Here is a 13,794-nt window from a genome sequence, read left to right as displayed (position 1 = left end):
ACACAAGCTCACAGAACGGTACCGCAGAGTGCTAAAGTGGAAGGAAGCGGAAGGAATAATGGTCTGGGCTGTTTTTCATGGTTCAGTCTCTGCCCCTTAATTTGAGTGAAGGGAAATCTTAATACTACAGCGTACAGTGACATTCTAGATTATTCTGTGCTTCCAACTTTGTGGTAACAGTTTTCTAAGCTGTTTCAATGACCCCATGCACAAAGCGACGTCCATACAGAAATGCTTTGTCAAGATCGGTGTGGAGAAGTTGACTGGCCTGCACAGAGCCCTGACCTCAAGCCTATCGAACACCTTTAGGATGAATTGGAACACCGACTGCGAGCCAGGCCTAATCGCCCAGCATCAGTGCACGACCTCACTAATGCTCTTGTGGCTGAAGGGAGGCAAGTCACTGCAGCAATGTTCCAACATCTAGTGGAAAGCCTTCCCAGAAGAGTGCAGGCTGTTACAGCAGCAAAGGGGGTACCGACTCCATAATAATGTCCATGATTTTCAAATGAGATGTTCGACAAGTAGGTAACCACATACTTTTGGTCAAGTAGTGTACTTTTGAAAGCTGTAATTTGTATTTTCAAAATCCAAAATACTTTTCTATGCTATTTCTTTATGGCGGTTCAAAATGTTGTGGCCCTCATGCACCCTACATTGATATCAAAAATCTGATGGCACTATGGTGTGATAAGTGTGTCTGCTAAATTAACTAAATGTAAACGTACACTACCGGTCAAAAGTTTGGAGACACCTCCTCATTCAAGGGTTTTTCTTTATTTGTACTATTTTCTACATTGTAAAATAGTAGTGAAGACATCAAAACTATGAAATAACACATATGGAATCATGTAGTAACCAAAAAAGTGTTAAACAAGTCAAAATTGATTTTTCTTTAAGATTCTTCAAAGTAGCCACCCTTTGCCTCGATGACAGCTTTGCACACTCTTGGCATTCTCTCAACCAGCTTCATGAGGTAGTCCCCTGGAATGCATTTAAATGAATAGGTGTGCCCTGTTAAAAGTTAATTTGTGGAATTTCTTTCCTTCTTAATGTGTTTGAGCCAGTCAATTGTGTTGTGACAAGATAGGGGTGGTATACAGAAGATAGCCCTAATTGGTGAAATACCAAGTACCTATTATAGCAAGAACAGCTCAAATAAGCAAAGTGAAATGACAGTCCATCATTACTTTAAGATATGAAGGTCTGTCAATTTAGTAAGAATTTAGTAAGTTTCTTCAAGTGCAGTGGCAAAAACATCCAAGGACAATGATGAAACTGGTCTCATGAGGATTGCCACAGGGAAGGAAGATCCAGAGTTACCTCTGCTGCAGAGGATTAGTTCATCAGAGTTACCATCCTCAGAAACTGCAGCCCAAATAAATGCTTCACAGAGTTCAAGTAACAGACACATCTCACCATCAACTGTTCAGGGGAGACTGCGTGAATCAGGCCTTCATGGTCAAATTGCTGCAAAGAAACCACTACTAAAGGCCACCAATTAAAATAAAAGTCTTGCTTGGGCCAAGAAACACGAGCAATGGACATTAGACCGGTGGAAGTCTGTCCTTTGGTCTGATCAGTCCAAATTTGTGATTTTTGGTTCCAACCACCGTGTCTTTGTGGGACACCGAGTAGGTGAACGGATTATCTCTGCATGTATAGTTCCCACCGTGAAGCAAGGCAGAGGAGGTGTGATGGTGTGGGGGTGCTTTTTTGGTGACACTGTGTCAGTGATTTATTTAGAATTCAAGGCACACTTTACCAGCATGGCTAGCACAGAATTCTGCAGCGATACTCTATCCCATCTGGTTTGCGCTTAGTGGGACTATCATTCGATATGATTGGTCATATAAAAATCTTGGGACCAAATGCATAATGATGCTATAACTCCCCCTTGTGGTGCTCTGGAGCAATGAAGCCGTGGCAGTGGGTGCCACTAAGTCCCGCGGTGTAAGCCAGCAACTTTTAAAGGAGGAACCTCTGTACTTCTAAGCAGGTTCCAACTTGTTTTAGCTATCAGAGTGTGAAAGGAGAAATATAACGCTCCTCTGTTCCAAGTCTGTTTAATCACTTCCTGTATCCAGGATGCACAGCCACCCTGGCTTCTCTATTCTCTGAGTGATTGGCTTGGCAAATGGCCACTTTCAATGTTAGAGCTTGAATACTTCCCAAATGGCACCCTATTCCCTATATTACAGGGCCCCGGTTGAAAGTATCTAGTGCACTATTTTTGACCAGGGAATAGGGTGCAATTTGGGACACAACTTCTTTTGTTACGTAAATGCAGAATAGATGGGTCATTAAACTAATGAGTGACGTGACGGAGCGACATGATGCTAGAATCAAGGTCTTAGATTGCTGCAGGGATGTTTTAGTAATGTTATCCTAGTGTCAGATATGTTAAAGAGATTTTTACTGAGTTGATGATGAAAATGGCATTGAATCCTTCCTGCCTGTAGCCTCTCTCTCCTTTTATTGTGTTGTCTCGTGTTCTTTCACACATACACAAACTCCATCATTAATTTAGTTACTTATTACTAGGTCCTTTCATGCAACCTGGACTCAGATGTAACATCGTAAATTTAAATCTGTCTACCAACATTTAGTATGATATGTTAGGAATTACAGCACATACGTATGAGATGAGTAATTTGAGATATGTAAACATTCTTAACTTCTTCGAGATAGGGGGCGCTCTTTTAATTTTTGGATAAAAAACGTTCCCGTTTTAAACAAGATATTTTGTCACGAAAAGATGCTCGACTATGCATGTAATTGACAGCTTTGGAAAGAAAAAACTCTGACGTTTCCAAAACTGCAAAGATATTATCTGTGAGTGCCCCAGAACTAATGCTACAGGCGAAACCAAGATGAAATTTCATACAGGAAATGGTCCAGATTTTGAATGCCCTGTGTTTCAATGTCTCCTTATATGGCTGTGAATGCGCCAGGAATGAGCCTGCACTTTCTGTCGTTTCCCCAAGGTGTCTGCAGCATTGTGACGTATTTGTAGGCATATCATTGGAAGATTGACCATAAGAGACTACATTTACCAGGTGTCCGCCCGGTGTCCTCCGTCGAAATTATTGCGTAATCTCCAGGTCCATGCGCGTTCCATTTTCTTCAGAGGAGAAAGTCAACTGCCACGAATGATTTATCATCGATAGATATGTGAAAAACACCTTGAGGATTGATTCTAAACAACGTTTGCCATGTTTCTGTCGATATTATGGAGTTAATTTGGAAAAAAGTTCGCGTTGTAATGACTTCATTTTCGGGTTTTTTCTTACCCAAACGTGATGAACAAAACGGAGCGTTTTGTCCTACACAAATAATCTTTTTGGAAAAACTGAACATTTGCTATCTAACTGAGAGTCTCCTCATTGAAAACACCTGAAGTTCTTCAAAGGTAAAGGATTTTATTTGAATGCTTTTCTTGTTTTTGTGAAAATGTTGCATGCTGAATGCTAGGCTTAATGCTATGCTAGGCTATCAATACTCTTACACAAATGCTTGTTTAGCTATGGTTCAAAAGCATATTTTGAAAATCTGAGATGACAGTGTTGTTAACAAAAGGCTAAGCTTGAGAGCTAATATATTTATTTCATTTCATTTGCGATTTTCATGAATAGTTAACGTTGCGTTATGCTAATGAGCTTGAGGCTATAAATAGGATCCCGGATACGGGATTGCTCATCGCAACAGGTTAAAGTGCCATTATTAAAGTGACTAGTGTTCCATTTATTAAAGTAGCCAATGATTTCAAGTCTGTAGGTATGAAGCCACCTCTCTGTTCTAGTGGTGGTTGTATCCTTCACTATCTATTCTTTACTATCTATTGCATCTTAGCCGTTCTGTCACTGCTCATCACTGCTCATCTATATATTTTATACATAATGATTTCTGGGGTGTGAACGACATAAGCTTATTCGACACCAATTGGGAAAGGCCTGGTATATCAGTAGCCTTGACTTGACCAATGGATATTGGCAGGTACTGTTGGCAGCCTCCTGCCGGGAGAAGATGGCATTCTCGACACCAGACGGTTTGTATCAGTACTGGGTGCTCCCCTTCGGTCTCCATGGAGCCCCGCCCACATTCCAACTACTGATGAACAGAATGCTTAGACCCACCAGCAGTACGCAGTGGCCTATCTAGATGATATCATCATCCACAGCCAAGGTTGGGAAGAGCACCTGACGCGCCTCCAGGCGGTGCCAGATGCACTCAGACAAGTCGGGTTGATCACGAACCCCAAGAAATGCAAACTAGGTTCTGAGGAGGTGGAGTACCTGGGGTATTTGAGCGTACAGGGGAACGTCAAGCCCCAGGAGAGGAAGGTTCACGTGGTACGTGACTGGTCAGTTCCACGTACCAAGACACAGGTCAAGTCCTTCCTGGGACTGGCAGGATACTATAGCTTCCCCCCTCACCAATCTAACCAGGACCCAACTCCCGAAAACAGTGAAATGGATGGACGATACAGAAGCGGCATTCAGCGACCTGGAGGAAGCGCTGAGCTCCCAGCGCCCAATTTCCCGGTGCCGATGGTGGTCTAGATGGATGCATGTGATACAGGACTAGGGGTTGTTCTGTCCCAGATACACAATGGGGAGGAGCATCCCATCATGTACATCAGCCAAAAGCTGATACCTAGAGAAAAAAAGTACTCTATTGTTGAGAAAGAGTGTCTAGTTGTGAAGTGGGTGCTAGACACTCTCATGTATTACCTGTTAGGGACCCACTTCACCCTGGTCACGGACCATGCTTCCCTGGTCTGGATGGCCAGGGGAAAGGACACAAACGATCGGGTCACCAGGTGGTTCTTGTCCCAGCAACGCTTCTCTTTTTCTGTTGTACAGAGGTCAGGGGTGAAGCATGGAAACGCGGATGCCCTATAGAGAAGGGAGACATACGTCGCACTGATGACAGTCCCCTCTCCGACAGAGCTAAGGGGGTCAGCCATGCGGGGGAGACTCATCGAGGCCTGGTGACAGACGGTGTATACATCACGAGGTGATGGCTCCATCTGCTGGACAGGCCAGGTGTCGACAGGTTCTCCAGCCAGGACTAATTGGGGCTGATTGGGAGTTGGTGAGTAATGAAGGGCTGATTGATCACCAGCTGTGTAAGGCCCATAAAGCAGCCAAAAAGGCAGCACATAGGGAAGAGTGGGGGAAGAAAGGACTCCCGTATATTTGGGGACGGTTACAGAGGTAACCGGAGTGAGTGCAGTTTTGATCCCGACAGGATACAGCAAGACCCGGAGCCCAGAAGATGGTATCCCGGAGAGGGTTTCATGGGGGAGACCTATCCTTTTATTTTTTATTTATTATTTAAATAAACACCCTTGAAACCGAGCTAATCCTACTCTGTCCGTGTCTGGTCTGTGTAAACGTCTTGACCAAACTGTCACGTCTCTATTTTGGTTTGGTCAGGGTGTGAGTTGGGGTGGCATTCTATGTTTTTCATTTCTATGTTTTGTTCTGTGTGTTGTATTTCTATGTGTTTGGCCTGGTATGGTTCCCAAATAGAGGCAGCTGTCAATCGTTGTCTCTGAACCATACTTAGGTAGCCTGTTCCCACCTGTGTTTGTGGGTAGTTGTTTTCAGTTTTTGTATTCTGTACCAGACAGGACTGTTTCGTTCATTCTCTTTTCTTTTTTTTTTAGTCAGTGTTCAATTCATAAATAAAGATGAACATGTACCACGCTGCACCTTGGTCCTCACCTTCTTCAACCCACGACAGCCGTTACACAAACCCCCTGGTCTGCCCCAATATCAAATATTAGGAACACCTTCCTAATTGAGTTTCACCCCCCTTTTGTCCTCTTAGAACAGCCTCAATTTGATGGAGCACGGACTCTACATGGTGTCAAAAGCGTTCCACAAGGATGCTAGCCCATGTTGACTCCAAAACTTCCCACAGTTAAGTCAAGTTGGCTGGATGTCCTTTAGGTGGTGGACCATTCTTGATATACGCTGTTGCAATTCTTAACACAAACCGGTGCGCCTGGAACCTAGTACCATATTCCGTTTTGTCTTGTCCATTCACCCTCTGAAAGGCACACATACACAGTCTATGTCTGAAGTGTCTCAAAGCTTAAAAATCCTTCTTTAACCTGTATCTTCCCCTTCATCTACTCTGATTGAAGTGGATTTAACAAGTGACATCGATAAGGGATCATAGCTTTCACCTGGCAGTCTATGTCATGGAAAGAGCAGGTATTCGTAATGTTTGGTATACTCAGTGTACTGTATATGTACATATCTACCTCGATACTGGTACCCCGTTTATATAGCCAAGTTATCATTACTTATTGTGTATTTTTTCTTTCTTTTTTTCTCTCTACATTGTTGGGTGTACAAAGTATGTGACAAATCAAATTTTATTTGAACTAGAATAACATTTATTTCAATGGTCTATTTGCCCAAATCTAAGGATTTGGCTAACACACTGACAAACTGCTCTGGGTTGGGTTCTGTCTTCAAGTCTCCATTGGGTGATGAAGCCCCTTTCATCTATGTAATGTATTACAGGTAATGGACAGGTACAGTCAAGTGGCAGGAGGAGTGGAGTGCATGACACTCCATCCTTGTTATGACAGTTTGCCTCACGGGTCCAGCAGGCAATAACTACAGGCAGATGTGAGATGCAGGAGGATGGCAATACAGGGTAGTATGAGAATGCAATTGCTGAATTGATACTCTGTTAATATTTTAAACAATGTGTTTTGATAACTTTCATGTTCAACAGTTACATGTAACGTAGAATAAACCATCCTTCACATAATACTGCAGAAGCAGTGTTCTGCTAATATAACAATGTGCAAATATTGCACTTGTCTGTCATCTTTTATTGTCATTCACAGGCGGTACATAAACTGTACCTGTCCGCATTTTGTCTTGTGGTGCTGGGACTACATTACCAAACATTTCAGCTGTCCTGTATGATGTACGGGACACCATATAGCATAAGACTGATATGTTTGAAGAATACACAGGTCCCCCCACCCCCCATTTAATTAAATAATAACAATTGATGATTTTAAAAAAAGTTATAAATGTGTCTTGTATCATTTTATTGCTGAGTGCAAGGTCTCTCTCCATTCAGAGACATCAGCATCAAGGCCGTCTGTCAGTCTGTACTCCATCACATCATCTTTCAAGTCTCCCAAGTGCTGGCTCCATACAGGTATCTGTGACCACATACAGTACACACATAGTCACTGGCCGTGTCCGAAATCTGACTTGCCTACTACTTAAACTGCATACTGTGTACTAATAGTACTAGGTACTATTTGTCACATAATGTTCAGTAAAACGTATACAGTATTCCACGACTGGAACATACTACTTTTGGTGTGTTCAAGACAACTGGGAATTTGGAAACAAAACAAGCTCAGACTAGGAAAAATCTAGATTTTGGTGATCTTCAGGTCAGAGAAGTCAGAGCTCGAGTTTCTGACTCGTTTTACAGAGTTGGATGACAGTTCAAAACTATTTTTCCCAGTCAGAGAATGTTTTTTTCCCTAGCTCCTTGTTGTCTTGAACACGCCATCAGTTATGGCTTCATATGATGACCCTGAAAGGATCGTCTGTAGCCCCACCAGGTGACCTTTCGTATTGTTGTTTTGGGCTAACATTAGCTATTGTACGTAGCTAGCCTTTGGAACAACATATTTACACTGCATATTTGGAGTAAACTTGACTGTACCGTAGGCCTGAAACTTGACAGGAATGGGAGCTGCAGTAGAGCAGTGGTCACCACTGCAGAGTCATAATCACTTTTGCAGTCAAAAAGCATGCCGAGATCTTACTGTTGAGAAAATGACTTAAAAAATGTAACATTAACCAAATAAAAATACTTCTGTAAGAATTAAGTTTCAGCAGCAGGCCTAATACATTATCACAGCATATTGGCTATATTCCTGGCCTGCCAATATCTTCTCAGACCATATTATATTTCAAAGCCCAAGCTTTGATTACAAAATAGATCAGTTGGTGTAGCACTTGCGAGGCACAGCATAACATAAATGAAATAATTAGCTAATAATTTGCTTTTGATTTACCTGCATCTGATGGTCATGGTGCTTTCAAGACAACTGGGAACTCTGAAAAAAACGAGAAGCGTGTTTTGTAAGAGTGTTGAATAAAAACAGTGTTGACAATGCTGAATAAAAGTTTTACATGAACTCACTCTTAAGAACAGCAGCTATTTTCTGTGTTCTTTGACAGTCTCTCTGTGGTTATGGTTTTAAAAGTTATTAAATCTTACGTATGCTATAGTATCAATCGTGGAAGCGCAGTAGGCACACTCGATTTAGCCATAGATCTACCGGATTGCCGGATAGGCAGAGTTTGTCTTTTCAAACTAATTAAATGGTTCAGAATGGGAACACTTTGCTTACCAGGTGCGCAGGGCTTCTGAATCAAGTGCACCTACCGCCAACAGCACAACACAAAGAAAAGAAAAGGAGCGCAAGCTTGAATGAAATCTTTATCATTTGTTTTTCTACAGAAATGTTTGGTGATTGACTAGGTTGGTGATCACTGCAGCATAGGAATGCAGTGCTGAGGCAGAGGGCTCATAATGATAACAACTGGCCACTCTGAACTGTGTGTGGTGAGCTTTCTGCCACCCAGAGCTGCTGAGGCTTCAACCAAGTGGGTGCCATACATTGGGAAGGAGAAGTCCAATGGCTACACAACTCAGGCTGGTTCCCTGAGTAGCCCTCTACAAGATTGTCTCCAGACTCCATCTTCATCAACCATCTCCCTGACCAGCTTCCTCTGATCAAGCCATTAACTGTCCCTCTCCATCTTTGGGGGATGCATGCATTCAGACGTGCCCTCTATTGGTTGACCTAGCCTACTATAGCTACTCATGATGTGTTGCTTGTTTGTTTGTTTTGTGCTTTTAATGTGCTTTGAGATTATGAAAAGCATTATTGAAATGTAATCAATTATTATACAAAATACAATTTATTTAGTTTATTAGAGCAACAAACTCTGACGAAGTCCAAGAGGCCCATTCTCTTCAGTAAAAAAGTGATACTAGTAAGAGCACTGTGCGGGTTTCTTTTTTCTTTCAACTAATCTAATTGTTAACATGCACCTGCAACAAGATGGCTCTGATTTGCAAGTGTATTTGTTTATGTTGAAATGTTGAAACTAAAACACACCAGTAATGTCCCGGTATCAAATAAAAATGTTTGTTATAAACAAGAAACACTTTTTTATGACAAAACAGAAACCCACTGGATTTTTATTTTTTATTACTTCACCAAAAACAGTAGAAAATTAATAGCTATAAATAAAATACATACAAAATACATAAAACTACTTCTTAATCGTGGCCTCTAAAATGGCAATAAAGCGTGCCTCTCTGGCAGTCACCTACTTCTTCCTCCTCCACATCTGGACCCTTCTGGGATGGAGAGGAGAAGATGACAGGTGGGGTGATGGAGTTGCAGCTCCTGCCACACCTAATCCATCACCACATATCACGTCCAGTATGCGGCTGTAGCCTCCCCTCCCTCTGTGCTGACTCTGGTGGGTGGAGCTTTCAACTCCTGAAAATATGGAAAAGGCTAAGGCTTGTAAAAAGGTATTATGCTAATTGCAGTATATTTATCTGGAATACTTGCACTTTTCTAAAATGTATATCTTCACACTTACAAAAAAGTGCCAGTGAAGCATAGGAAATAAATAGGAAAATATTGCTGCTCTCAGAAAAAGGGAAACTTTATTGGCCAAGTACAGCACAGCAATAAATGTCAAGATAACATACAGTAACATACCGTGTATTTTTGCTTATAGTTCACTTCTTTTTCACCCATCCAGGTGACAACTGCCTCTCCAGCTCACACTCCTTCATGTAGATCCTGAAAAGACATAAGATGAAGTACAACATTAACCAAAACATGAGCAAAGTAGAGTTGTGTGAACATTCTGTAGATAGCTAGACTGCCATATACTTTATAAAATTGGATTGCGAAGGTGAAACAGTATCAAGTGTAGCTTACCATTACTCTCACAACAGGGTATGTGCAATGAAACTAGCTAGACCCATTCAGGCTGTAACCATCCAGGTAGAAACTAACATTGCATAGCTTGAACATTTAAGAACAACAAATAAGAACAACAAGAAAAAAAGAGAAGTGTCGGGACCAGCACCGCTGTGGAAAATAGGAATATAGCTAGGCTACCGCGTTACTAACGTTATCTATAGGTAGTGGCAGTGCAGTGGCAAGAGAGCCAACAATGGCCACATGACTTACTCAAATTATTTTTTTGCGGCATTTCTCCTGCTGTGTTTGCCAGTGCCTGGCATTGTCGTCAGACCCTTTAACAGTTACAACAAGTAGCTAGCTAGCTAATGAGGCTAATGTTAAATATGAAGTTGTTGCTTAACAGCGAACAAGTAACCCTGTAGCTAACGTTACTGTTTGAACAGTTATAACTTCTAGTCTTACTAAAACACGTAGTTAGCTAAAGGCATGGCAGGCTGTAGACCTGTTTCCAAAGATGTTACGTTAATGATGAAATAGTCTTGATCATTTTAAGGACACAAACTAGTTACATTTCAACATCAAAGCAAAAGTTTTGCTATTTGCCATCTTCCAAGTTGTTTTGTTGTTAATTAACTTGAAGAGATTTAGCACTCAAAACTTACAGCGCCCTCTTCCAATGCTTTGCGGCTGTGAAATTCGCGAAAAATGAAAAATTCTCCTAGATGAAAATAATTAATGAGTATAACATCATGGCATTTAAAGCATACAAGATTTTTTTAAATGCACATACTATAATGCTTTCTATTTTTGCATACTGAGAATGTGTCATGCACAATTGCGTTGTTTCCCGCTATTCGTCACCTATTGTCACGTTCTGACCATCGTTCGTGTGTGTTTTCCTTGTTTTAGTGTTGGTCAGGACGTGAGCTGGGTGGGCATTCTATGTTGTGTGTCTGGTTTGTCTATTTCTATGTTTGGCCTGATATGGTTCTCAATCAGAGGCAGGTGTTAGTCATTGTCTCTGATTGGGAACCATATTTAGGTAGCCTGTTTTGTGTTGGGTTTTGTGGGTGATTGTTCCTGTCTTTGTGTTTGTGGCACCAGATAGGACTGTTTTGGTTTTTTCTCGTTTCTTGTTTTGTAGATTGTTGTACTTTCATCTTTATTAAAGATGCACAAAACTAACCACGCTGCATTTTGGCCGCCTCTCTTTCCCCAGAAGAAAACCGTTACACCTATATATAAATGATCAGCTGTTGTCAAAGCCTAAATTAGTATGACGTCTGGGCATTTAAACTATACTCGATTTTAGAAATGTCAATAAATACAATTAAACATAATTTTTGTGCATACTCAAACGGCCTACTATTTAGGACGCAAGTATAGGTATTCCACTATTCTATTACCATTGGCAGTTAGCATAGGTTATGTCTGACTCACAAACAGATACTATGTTTAAGTTTGAACTGGTCAAACTAAACCTACCTAATTCTGTTCTCCCCATCGATGACTGTTGGTGAACAGGCGTGTGAGGCTAGTGGTGAGTCCTTTTTTTGCCAGAGCCCTATTTATGGACATAGCAGTGTAGATCAGCTCCTGGTCCCTCATAAAAGATACAGATTGGTTGGACACACACACACACACACACACACACACACACACACACACACACACACACACACACACACACACACACACACACACACACACACACACACACACACACACACACACACACACACACACACACACACACACACACACACACACACACACACACACACACACACACACAGATACCATTATCAATGGTGGTTATGATTAGCATGCTGGAACCAACCTGATCGCTGCATTTACCTTTCTATTTCAATTAAGACATCATAAAATGTGAATGGTGAACACAGCACTGGTTATGCCCGGGACATTATATGCATCTAAGAAGTACAAAATAAGCAACAAATAATGTCAGTTAGCAGAAATTGTGTTTTACATTTGGGTTATCAAATATATCAAGTAATGATGTGGGTTACCTTCTGTATTTGTACAAATGATGAGCCTGTGAAAGCTGTGGCCGCTGACAGCTTGCTGGCCAGATACTTGCCAACATGTGGCTGACGGTTGCATTCACAGGACTGCTCATAGCGAGGGCATGTCTGCATAATGCTGATAAGCGTCCCTTTGCTGGTATTCTCTATGCTGCATGTTAGGCTGCAAACTGGACATCTCTTGAACAACTGCAGCAGGCAAACTCGTGAGGTGGTGTTGACTGGCAGGCCTGTGACAGGGTGATATAATAGACAGCAAAGTGGTAAACTGCATTTTTTTTGCACTTCAAAACCAAAATGACTCTACTAGTTGTTTCTGCTGGCCTAGGGAATTAGCCTACTAGTTTATCAAGCCAGATATTTTTGAATGCAACTTTTTACATTTCACATAACAAAGTCACATATTGTACCTGTCGCTGTTGCAACGTGGGTCACTATCAAAGCCCTCACGATGGCATTTCTTTTTTTATAGGAGATGATGGAGACTGGCAACAACTGAGGAGGTGTAACAAGGATACACCCTTTTATTCTGAGATCTTGCTTGACAAGCTGTGAAAACAGCAAGTGAACCAAAAAAAATTTGGAGGTCGCCAAATCATTATAATCACTTTGCTGGACATGTTATGATTACCCACCTTTGCTCCTTCTTGTAGCTCCCGTCATCTGTGCATGACCAGGGGATCAGTCTGGCACCCAACTTCGCACTTTGTCTAACATAAAAACAGGATCAGCGATTGTCATCATCCCTCAATTACAAACATAACTTGAGAAATAACATCATCTTGTTTGTAAGCTAATTCTGTGCTTTAGGGATGTATACTGACTAGCTCACTATGCAACCAACTGTGACATGTTTTACTATGGTCCTGGGTTGGTTTGAGTTTGTTGCTGTTAGTTAGTACACTGTAGTCACACATGAGTTAGTTAGACCACCATAGCTGCATCCAATATTTATTTGTGCCCTAGACATGGGTTGCACCTTGGAGGCTAATGTGACTGTTTCATCTAAATTACAGTAACTTAATGGCATGGAAATATGATGACATTGCTAAAGTAGGCAAATAATTAGTAGGAAACAACTTTGACATGTTATAATGCCGTCAAATTTACTTTAAAGAGATGGCAATGTTGCCTTTACTGTTACGAGCAAAGTTCGTCAAAAATAGCTAGCAATGCGCTAATCTTAACTCGCAAAAATACGGTGGTCCCCCCAATCTTAGTTAACTGGCTAAAGTTATACTGCTTTTAAAGTCTATCTGGTGACATAATCACGAGAAAAGGTTTTCCCACAAATTATCTGCCTTAATTTCAAATGTTATTGTGTTTCCAAGCCAAATCCGAGTTGTTTCGAGGTATGGTGACGTTAATTATGTAGCTAGCTAGTTAGGTAGCTTACTAGTTAACGTCAGCTATGCTAGCGATCAAACTGTTAATGATTCCCAAAATATACAAAACCAGATATATGACTCTCAGTAAATGGTATAGCTACTGGTATATTCACCACCACTGGAGACCAATTAACTCCAACTACCTATTCCGCATAGTAGGGTTCTTTGGCAGGGCATGCAAACCATAGTTGGCTGTGGATCCTGCTGGAAACATGCATTGTCAAACTGTCAAACTGTCAAACTTTCAGTCTCAAATTGCTGTTATACTGTGAACGTGTTGGGGTGATGTAACGAGGAAAGGAAAGTGAAGTGGACGGAGGTGCACGTGGAGCTTGACAAAAGG

The sequence above is a fragment of the Oncorhynchus tshawytscha genome, linkage group LG25, assembly GCF_018296145.1.
Source record: "Oncorhynchus tshawytscha isolate Ot180627B linkage group LG25, Otsh_v2.0, whole genome shotgun sequence".
Lineage (NCBI taxonomy): Eukaryota > Metazoa > Chordata > Actinopteri > Salmoniformes > Salmonidae > Oncorhynchus > Oncorhynchus tshawytscha.
This window is presented reverse-complemented; position numbering follows the sequence as displayed.